This window comes from Vespa crabro, chromosome 7 (assembly GCF_910589235.1).
Source record: "Vespa crabro chromosome 7, iyVesCrab1.2, whole genome shotgun sequence".
NCBI classification, from domain to species: Eukaryota; Metazoa; Arthropoda; class Insecta; order Hymenoptera; family Vespidae; genus Vespa; species Vespa crabro.
The window spans coordinates 4,388,980-4,403,448 of record NC_060961.1 but is presented as its reverse complement, the minus strand read 5'-3'; the positions used below and the strand labels follow the sequence as shown (position 1 = coordinate 4,403,448).

The following is a 14,469-nucleotide window of genomic DNA, read 5'->3' as shown; positions in this document are numbered from 1 at the left end:
TTCTTATTCTCTTTCTCCCTCTCTTACCGTCTCACCTTCTCTCTTTCTCTCTCTCTCTCTCTCTCTCTCTCACTCAAGAGGCAACGAGGCGAATTATTGGCGCGGTACACCGTCTTCGATCGGAAGCAATTCCAATTTTCTGCCTGCCTGATCTGGCCCACTCTACTGCCAACATTTCCCACGATCGTCAATATCAACTATATATATATATATTTGTATATATGTATATATATATATATATATATATTCAAGCCGTTAACGATATATCATCCCTCACGTTGATAATTATTCAAAAGTTTGCACTATCTTCTTTCTCTCTTTCCCTCTTCCTCTTTTTCACTCTTTCTTATCTTATCTTCGTTCGAGCGAAATAGGACGACGTGGTCGATGTAGTCGATGATACTCGAGAGAGATAGAGAGAGAGAGAGAGAGAGAAGAGTTCCAGAGACGATGGAATATTTGCTTTCGGGAACGACGACTCGAAAGGGTAGAGGAACGATAGAGAAAGAAGAGAGTAGTAGGAGGAACTATGGATGAGAGCCGTGGACAAGCGGATCGTTCGATCGGGATATCGGGACTGCTCGGTAATTTTTCACGGGGGATCTAACGACAGAGTCGATTTTTCAAGCCGACTGTAAAACCGAATTTCTAACGCCTAGCGGTACTTGCTCGTCCTATCACCCTTCCGTCCTTTCTATCTCTCCCTCCCTCTCTCCCTCTACCTCTCTCTCTTTCTCTCTTTCTTTTTCTCTTTTTATATCTATCTATCTATCTGTCTATCTCACATGCCCGTTCCATACCATCAGCAAGCATCACCCTTCTTCCGTCAAGCCTTTCTACGCTTAACCAAAGGAGGATCAAGACGCGTGACGTACCAACCGGCTCTTTAAACTTTTCGACATTTCTCGATGTTCTCCAGCATTCTTTTTTCCATCCTTTTCCACTCCACTTTCAAACTTCTTTGGATAAGTAAAAGCTACGCGACGACGAACCCATTGATTTATGCCGATTTGTTCGCAATTCTCTTCAAGTTTATGCATTAATTTCATGCTGATTTCTCGAATTTACGATGATCCGATCACTTCAGTTCTATATTCTTTTCTCTCTTTTTTTTTCTCTTTTTTTTTTTTTTTGTATCTTAATGAACGAGAACGGTTGATGGTTGAGAAAGGGGTGCGGGGGGTGGGAAAAAAAAGAAACAGATCTTTCGGTGTTTCTTTTTAACGATCGTGATAATGACCATCTCTAACGATATAGAAAAAAGAAAAAAGAAGACAAGGAAACGATCTTCCTGATTTTTTTCTTTTTTTTTCTGTTTGCTTAAATAATGGAGTAGAAGTATCGAGTATTTAAAATCGTGTGCATAATTAATTCGATCTGTTGTTTTTCGATACTATGAATAAACACATTGAGAAAGAAAAAGAAAGAGAAAGAGAGAGAGAGAGAGAGAGAAAGAGAGAAAGAGAGAGAGAGAGAGAGAGAGAGAATGAGAGAAATAAAGAAGAAAGTACACGCGGAATCTCGTTACGGATAACTAGTTCCAATAACGGGCTCGTTAATCAATCCGCACTTTCCGGCAAACGGACGGATGTGCGACTTCCGTTTCGTCCGGTTCTCCATTTCTCTCTCTCTCTCTCTCTCTCTCTGTCTCTCTCTTTTTTGTTTTCTGTTTTTTTTTTTAATTGCAGCTTTTTGTTTTACCTGTTCGTAGACAGACGCACGTGGATATGGAAAAAAGAGAGAGAAAAAAAAAAAAGAAAAAATTTGTGAATCTATACATCGGAATAAAGAGAAATAGGCAAGAGAGAAATGGGATATAATAATAGTACATTTTTGAATGTACGATAAATAATATTTTTATACTTTTTAAATATCTTCAAAAAAATTTATTATAAATGGAGTATTTATAATATGTTTTATAATACTTAATTAAGTTTACTGATACGTAAGAGACATACTATTATATCTTCTCTCTTTGAGATTAATTTTTTGTATATTAAAATTCTTTTTATATTTATATATTATAATTATTTAACGGCATGTTAAGATATTGATTTATACATATTGACGTTCATTAAATGATAAATTGTAGAAATTAATATGAAAATTGATTGAAATATTAAATTAATATTGAATCTTTAAAAATATCTTTCGACTGAAATCCTTACTTTAAGAAAATCAAAAGTTGTTCCCTCACGAAATTTATTCCACGTTTTCGATAAAATCTATATCTTCGATCTTCCTTATATAAAATTACCTCAAAAAGTACTTTTGACTTTAATCGATTCTACTTCGTTGAATTCTTCGAATTCTACGTTGATCCTTTAAATTTCTTAAGTTTTATGAATGGAAGTTAATAATAGTCTTTCACGTTGGACTGCTATTACAGTAGATCCGATATCAACGAGCAAAGACAAGAGAGTTATTTATCCGGTACTTGACTGAAATGCGGAGAAAATGAAAAGGTCCAAGAAAGAGACAAAACCGAGGCGACGACGATGTGAACCAACCTTCTCGGGTTCTATAAGGACAGCAATTAAAAGGAATTCCTTCGATCTTCAGTCTTGCGCGAATAACAGCGAAAGAAAAGCACGTTGCTCGGTCAAGAGCCTCAAAATGAACTCTTCTGCTTCATAAAACTATGAGCCAATGTAACCGAAAATAAATGATACTTTTGTATACATACATATATATATATTTATATATATATATATACATAAATATACATATACATACACATATACATACATAGCTATGTACATATAAAAGACACAATGAACATTTTATACTCAAATATACATAAATCTGTCTTACTGGATTTCCGAATATTTTCAGAAAAATTTATAAATGTTTACGCCAACGGAAGAAACTTGTCTTTAAAAAATTTAAGCCGAAACATATTCGAGAACAAGGCGAAAAAGAATATTCGATTTATTCAATAAGATTCAACGATAATATCTAATATTATTTTTGGAAAGAGTTAAAGAATGCATAATCAAGATAACGACGTAATAATCAAAATGATGTTCCCCTTAATCACGTTTTATTAAAAAAAAAAAAAAAAAAAAGAAAAAAAAGAAAAAAAAGGGGAGTAAAAAGAGCACATATTTGTTATTCGAGGAAAGAAATTTATCTTAATGACTCTTTTGTCCTTCGTAAGAAAAAGAACTGTTCTAGTGGCCCCTCGACATCTTTCATATAAAATTCGTGCTGCAGGGCACTCGAGGAATTATCGCACTAAATTAAAGACTTCGATTATTCTCGTCGCGTCTTGGACGAGTAAAAAGGAGGAAAACGTGGATGGAAGAAGGACGTGGCTTGAAAATTTAAAGAAAGTAACGAACTACCTTCGTACAAGGGACAGAAGCTTCTACGTATCGTACGAGAAGGCAAAGCGTACAAACGTATTACGTACATAGGTGTTTTGCTTTTCAATGAGTAATCCTCAATTAATTATTAACGATTGTATTAAATCTTGGCATCTGTAAACATACGATATCACTCGATATTCGGATAAATGAAAATGCAAGGAAATTCGAAAATCACTGTATTAAGAATTATCTTTAAAGCTTATTAGCATGTTCGTTTACTATTATTATCGTTGGAACAGAGTCGAAGCTGATCGAAGAAATCATTTTTCATACGACTCGAATACTTATGATCGCTCTGCCCGCACATTACTTCCTACGTCATCGTCATTATTATTAACTATCGTACCTGGCCAGGCTCGACACGCGTTGTTGGACCTTTCGGCAGAAATCACGCGAAGTGAGTATCAATCAAGTAAGAGCCTATCTGTTCCAACGTTCTGACGGTCTTTTGACTAATACGAATACATTTACGTCCTAACGTAAAACGCAATTCGCGATGCCAGGAAATTCAAATAAAAATCTATATAAATGAAAAGAACAAAAACAAGGAGAAAGAACGATCCTAACAATTTTTTTTCTTTCTTTCTTTCTTTCTTTTTCTTTTCTTTATTCTTCTTTTTTCTTTTTTCTTTCTTTTTGATACACGTCACGTAAACGTTCAAATTGCACGCATTTTGTTTGACGTTTTTAACTTCTTTTTGAAGCTTTTTAACGAGTGTCGTCAAATTAAGAGAGAGAGGGAGAAAGAGAGAGAGAGAGAGAGAGAGAGAGAGAGAGAGAGAGAGAAAGAAAAAAAGGGGAGGCACTAAACGATCTTATCCCTTTCGCCGTCCAACAGTACAATCCTTGAGATAAGAATCTGTGATTCTGTAATTAACGTAGGCGACCCAGTGGCCTCCCTTGAATTCACGCGAGAACGAACTGATTGGAATCACAAGAAGAGAATGTAGTATTACTCCTTAATGTTCTACTCTAGGTTGTTATTTTTACGTGATCGTTTCTCCCATAATGATTCCGCTAAAGTGCGATGTTGATCTTTCTATCTATAAATAACGTAATATCTTTTGGTGATTCACACGAAATAAAACTATCAGCGTAATTCTTTAAAGAAGATATAATTAAATAAATATATATTTATATACATATATACCATTTCAAAATCCTTCAGATAAATCTAATCTTGAAAGTATAACAATTCTTCTTATCGCTTACGATCGCCTTCTCATTGATCGTTTCCTCGTGCTCTTTACACGGATTGCAATCGATGCCATTGCGAATAGAATTTCTAGGTATCTTCGGTTGTACCTTCGAGCACGACCCCAAATTCTATTTTGTGCGCCATTTAGCACGTTCGCTTTTACAATTCTACCTTAAAGTCCGTAAATAGCTGCTTTACCCTCCAGCATTCTCTTTGATTCTCAGTTAACCAGCTTTAATCCACTTCTGTTTGAACCAATAATGCACTTTGCTATAATGACAACGATAGCGGTTGTCTGCATTACATTGGGACAACGCATTACATTGAATCAAACATCAATACTATTCTATTAGTAGGATAAACTATAATTAAATATATTTCGACAATTTTTATCTGTAAGATGACGATTGTTAAATATGAACGATACATTGTCGCGAATCTTTATTTGAAATTTTATTAATAGAAAACAATGTACTTGACAATCACTGTGTATGTATATATTCTTTTTCGCATATTAAACAATAGAAATATTTATTTATTTAAAATTTTATTATCTAACACTAATTTTCTTAATCGATTATAATCGATTAAAATTGTCGATGTTTTATCGCAAATTGAACCACTAGAATCGTAAGCAGCGCGGAAAATGAACTTGTTAGAAGTGTTGGAGAGGTGAACTATATAAATGTAAGTAACGAGATATGAACACGAGGGTTTCCCTACGACGATATACTTACCCCATGAGAGGTCACACCTCTCGGCACCAAGTTAACGAGCTTCTGGTCTAGTTCCGGTTACACCGAAGACGTCGTGGTTTCGAGTCATAGCTTCCTGACGTAACGGACCGTATCGTCCTCATGACGACACTTTAAACAGAAGAGAATAGTTCGCTCGAATAATTTCACCAACAGTCGTCCGAATTCCGTGAGTAGTTTGTCCGAAAAAGCTATCATTTCGGTACACTCGCCATCAAAAATTTATATGAAACGATTTAATCGAGACGAGATAATTGGATGGACATGGGAACAAAAAAATAGGGAAGTGATTGGCGTAGGTTGGGAGGGAGGAAGGGAGGGAGGGGGAGAGCAGGGGAGAAAGTTTCTTTTTATATTCTCAAAATTAAATCAAACGAGAAAATAAAGATTTATATGCGTGAATAAACGAACGTGTGTCGGGGAAAAAAATACATTAAAAAGTTTGCATCATATATTGGGGAAAACATAAAACGAAGTTTTCTCTTCCTCTATTCGTACAGATATTTAAAATCTTTTGCTTGCCGGAAATATGCGTCGATGATCTGCAAAAAAAAAAAAAATAATCAATCCAATCGATTGAGGTTTATTCGCTTATCGGATTTCGTTTTTATTCTCCCAAACGACGATCAAGAGATAAAGAGAGAGGGAGAGAGAGAGAGAGAGAGAGAGAAAGAGAGAGAGAAAGAGAGAAAGAGAGAAAGTATTCGAAACTCTTTTATCGTAGCAATTGTTTCGAGAAACTTTAGTAAAAAAATGTTTTAAACGAACTAAAAATACACGAGATAATGATCGACAGATTCGAATCATAGAAGGATAGTTGTTCCATCGACGCGCGAACACGACGCTTCTACTCTTTGCATAATAAGGCATGCAAACTATGTGGAAATTACAGTCTGGCATGTCGAGTCACCATTTCGTGTATACGCACGACGATTAGACGCCGGCAGCCTCTAATTAAAATCGCATCAAGTGCAGTTGTTGTGTAAAGAAGCTGAAGGGAGGTACTGTGCGTGTGTCTGAGTGTTTATAAGAAGAGAAAGAGAGTGAAATGAAAGAAGTTAGAGTGCGAGAGAAAGTAAATTTTTCTTTTCTTTTCTTTTCTTTTTTTTCCTTTTTCTCTTTTTTGTTTCTTTTTTTTTTTTTTTCTTCTTTTTTTGCCTCCGTCGTACTATACCGATCGCGTATGTACTTAATAGAAAGTTAATTCGATGGTCTCTTCGTACTAATGACTCGTAGCAATATTTCCTTCGTGAGGATGTCGTTGAACGTTACCTTCTCTCTGATCCAAATTTATATTATAAAAGTCGATATATTTTCTTATAATTAACAGACTTTTTTCTCTTTTCTTTTCTTTTCTTTTTTTTTTTTTTTTTTGGACTCTTTAAAAAGTCAATGATATTCGTAAATCTTTATAAAATTTCAAAGATAAAATCGACTTCGCCGCTGATATGTCTGTAACATAATGACATTAAAAAGTAATTTATTTAAGAACGAAAGAAATAAAAATACGAGCGTGTGTGATTAAGTTTTAGAAAAAAGAAAACAAACGCAAAAGTTAATCATGTAAGAATACACGGTGGATCGTTAATCGAGCAAGTGTTAAACTCGTAAAAATAAAAACGACTTTCATAGTTGTCGATACTGAACCAGCATACGGCTGTTAGGCTCCGTATTTCTGAAACTACACGGGAAACAACTAAGATTTACGGAAGACCGAATACAGATTGTGAACTGAATTCAAAGCAAACGGAAACAGACTCCGACCATGTTGGAACTTGACTACTTTCTAAGCACAGCTGTCTTCAACTGGACCTTCTAAAATCTGTCCTTTTGTATTCCGACGAATGAACAAACAAACGAACGAACGTATTGTTGCGTAAAATAATTACGAATTGTTAAATAAAATTATTTTTAAGTTATTTCGAAAATACGATAAAATGGGCGTGGCTAAACCTGATTTAATTGTCGATTTATCTTTCTCTCTCTCTCTCTCTCTCTCTCTCTCTCTCTCTCTCTCTCTCTCTTCGAAAAAGAATTTATAAGAACAGTTACAAAAGTTCTTACATTCGTATTTTAAAGCTTCCAACACGTATCGTCTATTTTCTCATCGAGATAAACGTTGCAGTACATAGTATACGTGTCTCCTTATTCTTTTGTCTTCTTTTCGCTCATGCAGTAAAAAAAAAAAAGAAAGAAAGAAAAAGAAAAAAAAAACAGGAAGATTTAGTTGATCTTCTCGATGTACAACGCGTTACGTCGACGAGAAAATGGTCTACGTTCTTTAACGACTTTCGTAAACTTCGAACAAAGTGCATGGCCGCGCAAACCACACCGATCGTGTTTTTCATCGTATACAGATATATAACCACGAAAAGAAATGAGGTTGTTGTTGTTGCATCTTAATAAGTTTCAACGAGTTAAATCATTGACGAAATGAGACAGATGAATTTCAATACTACGAAGCAACATTCGTTTCTTTTTTTCATCTCCAATAAAGAATATTTCGAATCTATGATTGAATACAAACTTTTAATCTTCTATGATCCAATTTTGTTTACTGCCTAGACTAAAATATTATATATATATATATATATATATATATATATATATATATATAATATTATAGTATATTTATATAACACGCTCGAACGTGTAATTTATAGAAATATACAGAAATAATAATTCTCATGCGATCTTTAATTGAATCGACTTTGAATTATTCATCCGACGATCCTCAATGAATAAAACTCTTCTAATGAATATGACCCATCAGCGGGTTGCGATCCATACATTTTCTCTGAAAGTATCTGTATTTTATTATATAAAATATTATATATGTATATATATATATATATATATATATATATATATATATAATCAATCTTTTTAATCATAATTTCATGAGCGAGAAATGAAATCGGGCTTCAAAAATATATATAAATATATGAATATGTAACTTTAACTTTACATGGGATTATAAACAATAAACAAGTGTATAATATATATATTATAAAAGTAATGGATATGTATCAATAAAGTTATTTTGTTTTACAAATAAAATAGGAGCATATCAATTATCAGCATTTCTTTTTATTTTCCTTCCTTACCTTTATCTCTGCGACTTTAAAGTATAAAAAGAATATTTAATTTTACATTTACGTAAAATAAATTTGCCCAATCAATTTTGTTTTTGATTGAATTTCAAAAAGTATTTTTAAATGAATTAAACGTATTATTATAACATATGTAACTAGTTCTTTTAGCGTGCAGGAAGCAAATAAATAATGTTTGCTAAAGAAAAATAAATTTTGGATTGTCCGAATGGTATGATATTTCCTTTTTTTCGCATTAAAAGTACGATACCTTTCCTGGTAATACGATTATTCCGTGTAATTACAATTACGATGATTATGATCATGACGTAATCCTGAACGCAAGAGGAAGCAGTTAATGGCTATACACTTAATTGAAACGCGTCAATGATTTTTGTTATTGAGGCGGATGAGTAGAACGTCATGTCGATTTTCCTGGTTTCAAACGAGAGAGAGAGAGAGAGAGAGAGAGAGAGAGAGAGAGAGAAAGGGAGAGGAAGAAGAAGGGAGGAAACGATCAAAAAGCGCGATGAATCGAATTTCTAGACACAGTGAATCTCTCTCTTTCTCTCTTGTTTTTTTTATTCGCTTTTATTTCATTATCGTTGCTAACGACGATCCGTCACTGTCATCTGCTTCGAAGAGCGTGACGATCGTCGACGAAACACAGAACCGAAGCCTCTTGTCTCTCTCTCTCTCTCCTCCCCCCTCTCTTTTTCTTTCTCTCTCTTTCTCTCAACTCTACTCACTCTCTAAAAAAAATCCTCTTTTAGCATTATACAACCCGTGGAACGAGGGAACGCTATCGAGAAGGGCGATCGTTATTCGTACTGCTCGAAACAGCCGTGAAACGAGAGTGATGAAATGATCGACGTTAAAGGTAAAAGTTGAAAAGTTGCTGCGCGTTAAAAAATTCAAACCTAACCATCGTCTTTCTAGAGAAAAAAAAAAAAAGAAAAAGAAAAAGAAAAAGAAAAAAAAATGGTAAGAAAAAGAGCTACAACTCGGTCCGTCCTCGAACCAGATAATTTCCTCTGAAAAACGCTTCCTCCTTTTGCGGTCTATGTAACACGGTTGCTTTATTCACCGAGCGTAAGTAAAATACAGCCTGTGAAGTAGTTACAGGCTGTTACGCATAGACTACCACTTAGATGCAGTGAACGAAATGGTATCTCTCTAACGCATAACATCGACTTCTACATTTTTAAACAAAAGTATTACCCTATATATATCACGAGCAGAGAGGATATTCCTCAAGAGTATAAGAGATTTTTGTGGATGATCGTGAATATACAAGTGTTTAAAGTAGAATGACTATCATTTTAACAACGAGGCGAATAAATAGCACGTAACTTTCGAAACTTTTGCCTTTTATCTTTTTCTTGAATCAGAAAGTATAAAAAGTTAAAAGTATAAAAAGAAATTTTTAAGAAATAAATAGAGAAGATGGATAGATAAACGAGTAAAGATTTTACATAGAAACGAAAAGAATAAAAAAAGGAGAAAAAAATAAAGCGACGAAAACCCATAAGTTAATTTATAATGCATCTCGCAATTAAACTCGCTCAGGAAATTCAGTACCGTTTGTTATGACGTGAATTTGGCGAGCGAGCTTTCGACATAGTGCTCACTCGAAAGTTCTTGACACAACAGTAACTTTAAAGTCAGTTTACAATTAGTGCTTAAGTCGAAGCTTTGCTTCCTCTCTGTCTTCTGCACTCTCTCATCCTCTATCTCGATCTTCCTTTATCTCTCTTCGTCCTTTAACTTCTCTTTCTACTTCATCTACTCCTAGATCTCCGGTTTAACTAGTTGAGCATTTTCACTTAATAGTTTCCAATTTCAAGGAAAAAAAAAAAAAAAGAAAAAAAGAAAAAAAAAAGAAAAAAGGAAAAGAAAATAAAAAAAGGAAAAGAAAGCTATAAATAAAAAGAGAAGAAGAAAAGGTGTCTCCTTATAAAATATTCCATTAAGAAAGTGAAAGCAAATAAAGACCATCGAAGGTATTTTCGAATTTGGTGGAACAAAAGGAGCTCGTTTATGGTGAATACGGAACGGCTTCATCACGGTTGCAACATCTTGATAAACGAACGAATTCCACGCGCTAACTCTCGCTCGCTTCTACGGATGCAGAAGGATCACGAGATTTCTTCGACGATACGTGCTCGAACGTTTCCACCAAATGGTTCCATTAATCATCATTTGTCGAAGCGACCATAGAGCTTTGCGAGCTCTTATCAGACTCTCGATTAATCGTGAACGTACCATTTCGAGATGGATAAAGCTTAGCGATGAGTTTACAAGATTCCCTAAAAGAAAAAGTATTCTTTTTACGCTCTTACTATCTTCTCCTGACGTTTTTATTCCTTCTACCATTCCTTCGATATGGAGTCCTTCACGTATTTTAAAAAAGATTAAAAAAAAAAGAGAAAAGAAAAAAATTGAACAGTTCTCTATTGAAAGCTTTAGAATCTATACAATTTTACAGAAGATTACATAAAGCTTCGAAATAATTGCACCGATCAATACAACTTTAATTATTGCAATTATTATATTTTGAACGAGCTTCGACCAGGAGAATAAACAATCCAGCGGTGCTTGATTCGACCGACTCCCACGCATATATAACGAGTTTGATCATTAGAAACACATTATCATTCCTTGCACTCTGCGGTGAAATAATCAGTGATAGTATATGAAACTTTGTAATTACTCGTTATTATAAAGCACGATTATTATATTATTTCACGCAAATATTATTCGATACTCGGATTACTCCGGCGTTGATATCAAAAAGAGATATTCATATCGATTTTATATAGTAAAACGTGTTCTTATTTTAATCTTCTTCATTTTTATTTTTCATTTCCCAAAATGACAAAATAAAATATGATTTAAATTTCTTATATATTTCTTCAAATAGGAAAGCAATTGATAAAATAAATTTAATTAAATTAGTACGATCATGATTATCTCGATGATTCCATCCTATTATTATAATATTATTATTATGATCGTTTCAAATGAATTATTGCCAATAAACCTGATATTCGCTAATGTAGAATATCGGACTAGTGTACGGATTGTAAGAAAATAAAAATAGAATGAATAAATACATAAATAATTAAATTCTACTTTTCATTTGTGATATTGGACGTTTTATACTCAATTAATCTATTTCTATTCAAAACTATCTTGATAGTTCAAGAATAACGTTAAATCTTTTGAAAATGAACCAGAACGGAATCGTGACACTTGATTCATCGAAAGAACTATTAGAAGGGAAAAGTAAAGAGGAAGAAAGACAGACAGAGACAGAGAGAAAGAGAGAGACCGTCGACGTGTAGAAATCGTCTCTATAACGGTGAATTTAACATAAGAGAGAAAAGAAACTTGAAGAATAGAAAGAAGAAAAGAGAATCTGCCGTGTACGTAAGTAGGTACGTATAGTATATAGAGAAACGAGAAAAGAGCCTCGAAAAGGTCGGGTGGTAGTTGAAAATCACTCAGGCAGGCGCTCGAGTGTCCCGTGAGACAATCCTCTCGATGACGATGAATCAAAGCACCCCGTAAAACAATAGGCTGCACGACGGGAGACGAAGATAGATAGAGAAAAAGAGGAAGTAGGAAAGAGAGAGAGAGAGAGAGAGAGAGAGAGAGAGAGCAAGAACCAGACGTCGCGTGTTAGAAAAAGGGCAGATTCGAGGGTTCCCAGGAAGTCGAAAAGAAGAGAAAGGACAGAGGATCTCGAGAAAGATCTCTGAAGTATCATGCAAGATGACACACGCTAATACGACCTACGCACGCATTGTTCGACTACTTTGCGAGACTTTCAGACATCTTCTCTTCTATCCGACGGCTTCCACTTATCGGAGAGCATGTAATGGAAAATAATTTTAAAAGCCGAAATCTTAGAGATGACAGAATTCAAGATGACGAAAACAAGGCCAATGAAACGAACGATCGAAGAAACTTTTAATGATTAGTACGTGCCAAAGAATTTTCTTGTTTTGACGAAGGATATAGTAGCTTGAGTAAGACGATAAGCAGTTATCGACCTAGTTATCGACCTGATCGATGTCACCTTTTAATCCTTTTCACTTGTGGAAATGCACGTAGAATGCACGTAACAATCATTGAGATCAACAAATTATAATACATCCTATGACGTATCTCTTAGCAGGAAGAGATATTGATTATTATGTCTGTCGTAATCTCATTCGCAGCTTCGAAATATTCTACAATTTTTTAATCAAAGAGATCTTGTTTGTATTGCCGTTTGTCGTTGATCGTATCATATTGAAAAAAATGAAGAAGAAGAAGATGTTCGTTCTAGGATTAGATATAACTCGAATTTTTAGCTCGAGATGGTGACGTGTTGAGAGACGGCGGAGTGTTAAAAACGTGCGAGCAAACAATGCTCACTCGAGGATACGCACGATGGCGTCAGAAGAAGAGTTCCTATGAGTAGAACGTGCAGAGGCATGCGAAAGGAGTCGACTGTCGCGACGAATCGAAAGCACGGTCGTAACGTCCAAGTGGGTGGATATGTAAAACGAAGTGTCCGGAAAGGGAGACAAGCGGTAAAAGACTGAGCCAAGCTAGTGCTCGTAAAGTTGCCACGCTGAAAGAGGAACGGAAGGAGGATGAGGAGTAGGATGAGGAGAACTCTCACAGCACAAGACACTAACACCACTAAACACAGTGAACGCAACCGAAAGGGTGCTGCTGTGTAGTTGGTATGCGAATGTTACCTTCCACCCTAAGCTCTTGTATCCATCACGCTAGTTTAAACCGGTCTCTCTCTCTCGCGCTCTCTCTCTCTCTCTCTCTCTCTCTCTCTCTCATACATACACGTGCGCGTGTATATACCCACAGAGAGAGAGAGAGAGAGAGAGAGAGAGAGAGAGAGAGAGAGAGAGGAAGAGAGATGGTTCATGACCCAGGGTAGGCCAGGACGAAAGACGGATGCGAGCCACATCTCGTCGGTGTGCCACCGACTGACGCGCACCAGCATCTGACCTCTTGATCCTTCCTGGGAATTCGCATTCTTGCATGAGAGCAAGTTTGTACGATAGGATACTTGATTAGACTGATACAAACTGATATAATCGACTTTACGATACTATTTAACAATAATTTCAACTAATACGAATTGTTTAAATGTTTGAGATTAAAGTCATGAATAAGGAGGGGGATGGGGAGGGGAGGAGGGAGGGAAATGAATCGTAAGAGGAACAAGTAGTAATGATCAATAATTATTCGGACAAATAAGGCCAATCTTAGATCAAACAGAATAAATCTGTTTTCGAGGTAATCTTTTTAATAGTTGACTTTTCTTCCCCTTCTTTCGAATATTATTTAAACTGAAACAAAATCGAAACTCGTGAGAATTATTGTCGTCTATTTGTATCGTTTAACTTTTCGATAAAGAATAGATGGTTGACCAGCGCTGGCGCTAAGTAGATTCTCCAGGTTCAATAAACTAGCGAACTTGAAAAGTTTCGACATTTCTCCTTCTTATTTTACTTCCTTTTCTCTATTTCTATCGACTTCTCCTCGTTTCTTCAGTACCTTTGCCGACTTGTTCGTCTTCCAAGTACTTCTCTACGCCAATATACAAGGTGTTCGTAAGTATTCCCAACGATTTTTCACGTATTTCCGATAAACTAACAAAGTAAAATTACATTTTTTTCATTATGTATGTATCATTTAGAAAACAAAAAAAAAAAAAAAAAAAAAAAAACAAAAAAAAAAGGAAAAAATTCGAAGTCGCATGAATTTTTCTATGAATCAAGAAGTACTGAGAATTTGTTTATTAAATCAATTTTTTTATAAACGAAGTGTTAATTAATATTCTTTTAATAACGACTTTTACGTCGTCACGTTGGAAATACTTGAAAAATTACTAACGATCGTTATGAATAACACCCTGTATAATACGTGCGTATTTTTTTCACATTTTCATTCGTGCTTTACACGTTATACATGTACATTCGACTTCTACAAATGCAAGTCTCTGTCTCAAGGAAATCGATCCGAAGCTCTCGTGT

General features: G+C 35.0%; 1 protein-coding gene across 8 annotated transcripts in view; it reads right to left on the bottom strand.

Annotated features, from left to right (window-relative positions):
- The window catches only part of LOC124425770, a 213,089-nt gene that overhangs the window by 158,367 nt on the left and 40,253 nt on the right, over positions 1–14,469 (bottom strand). The gene's annotated exons all lie outside the window — the stretch shown is intronic.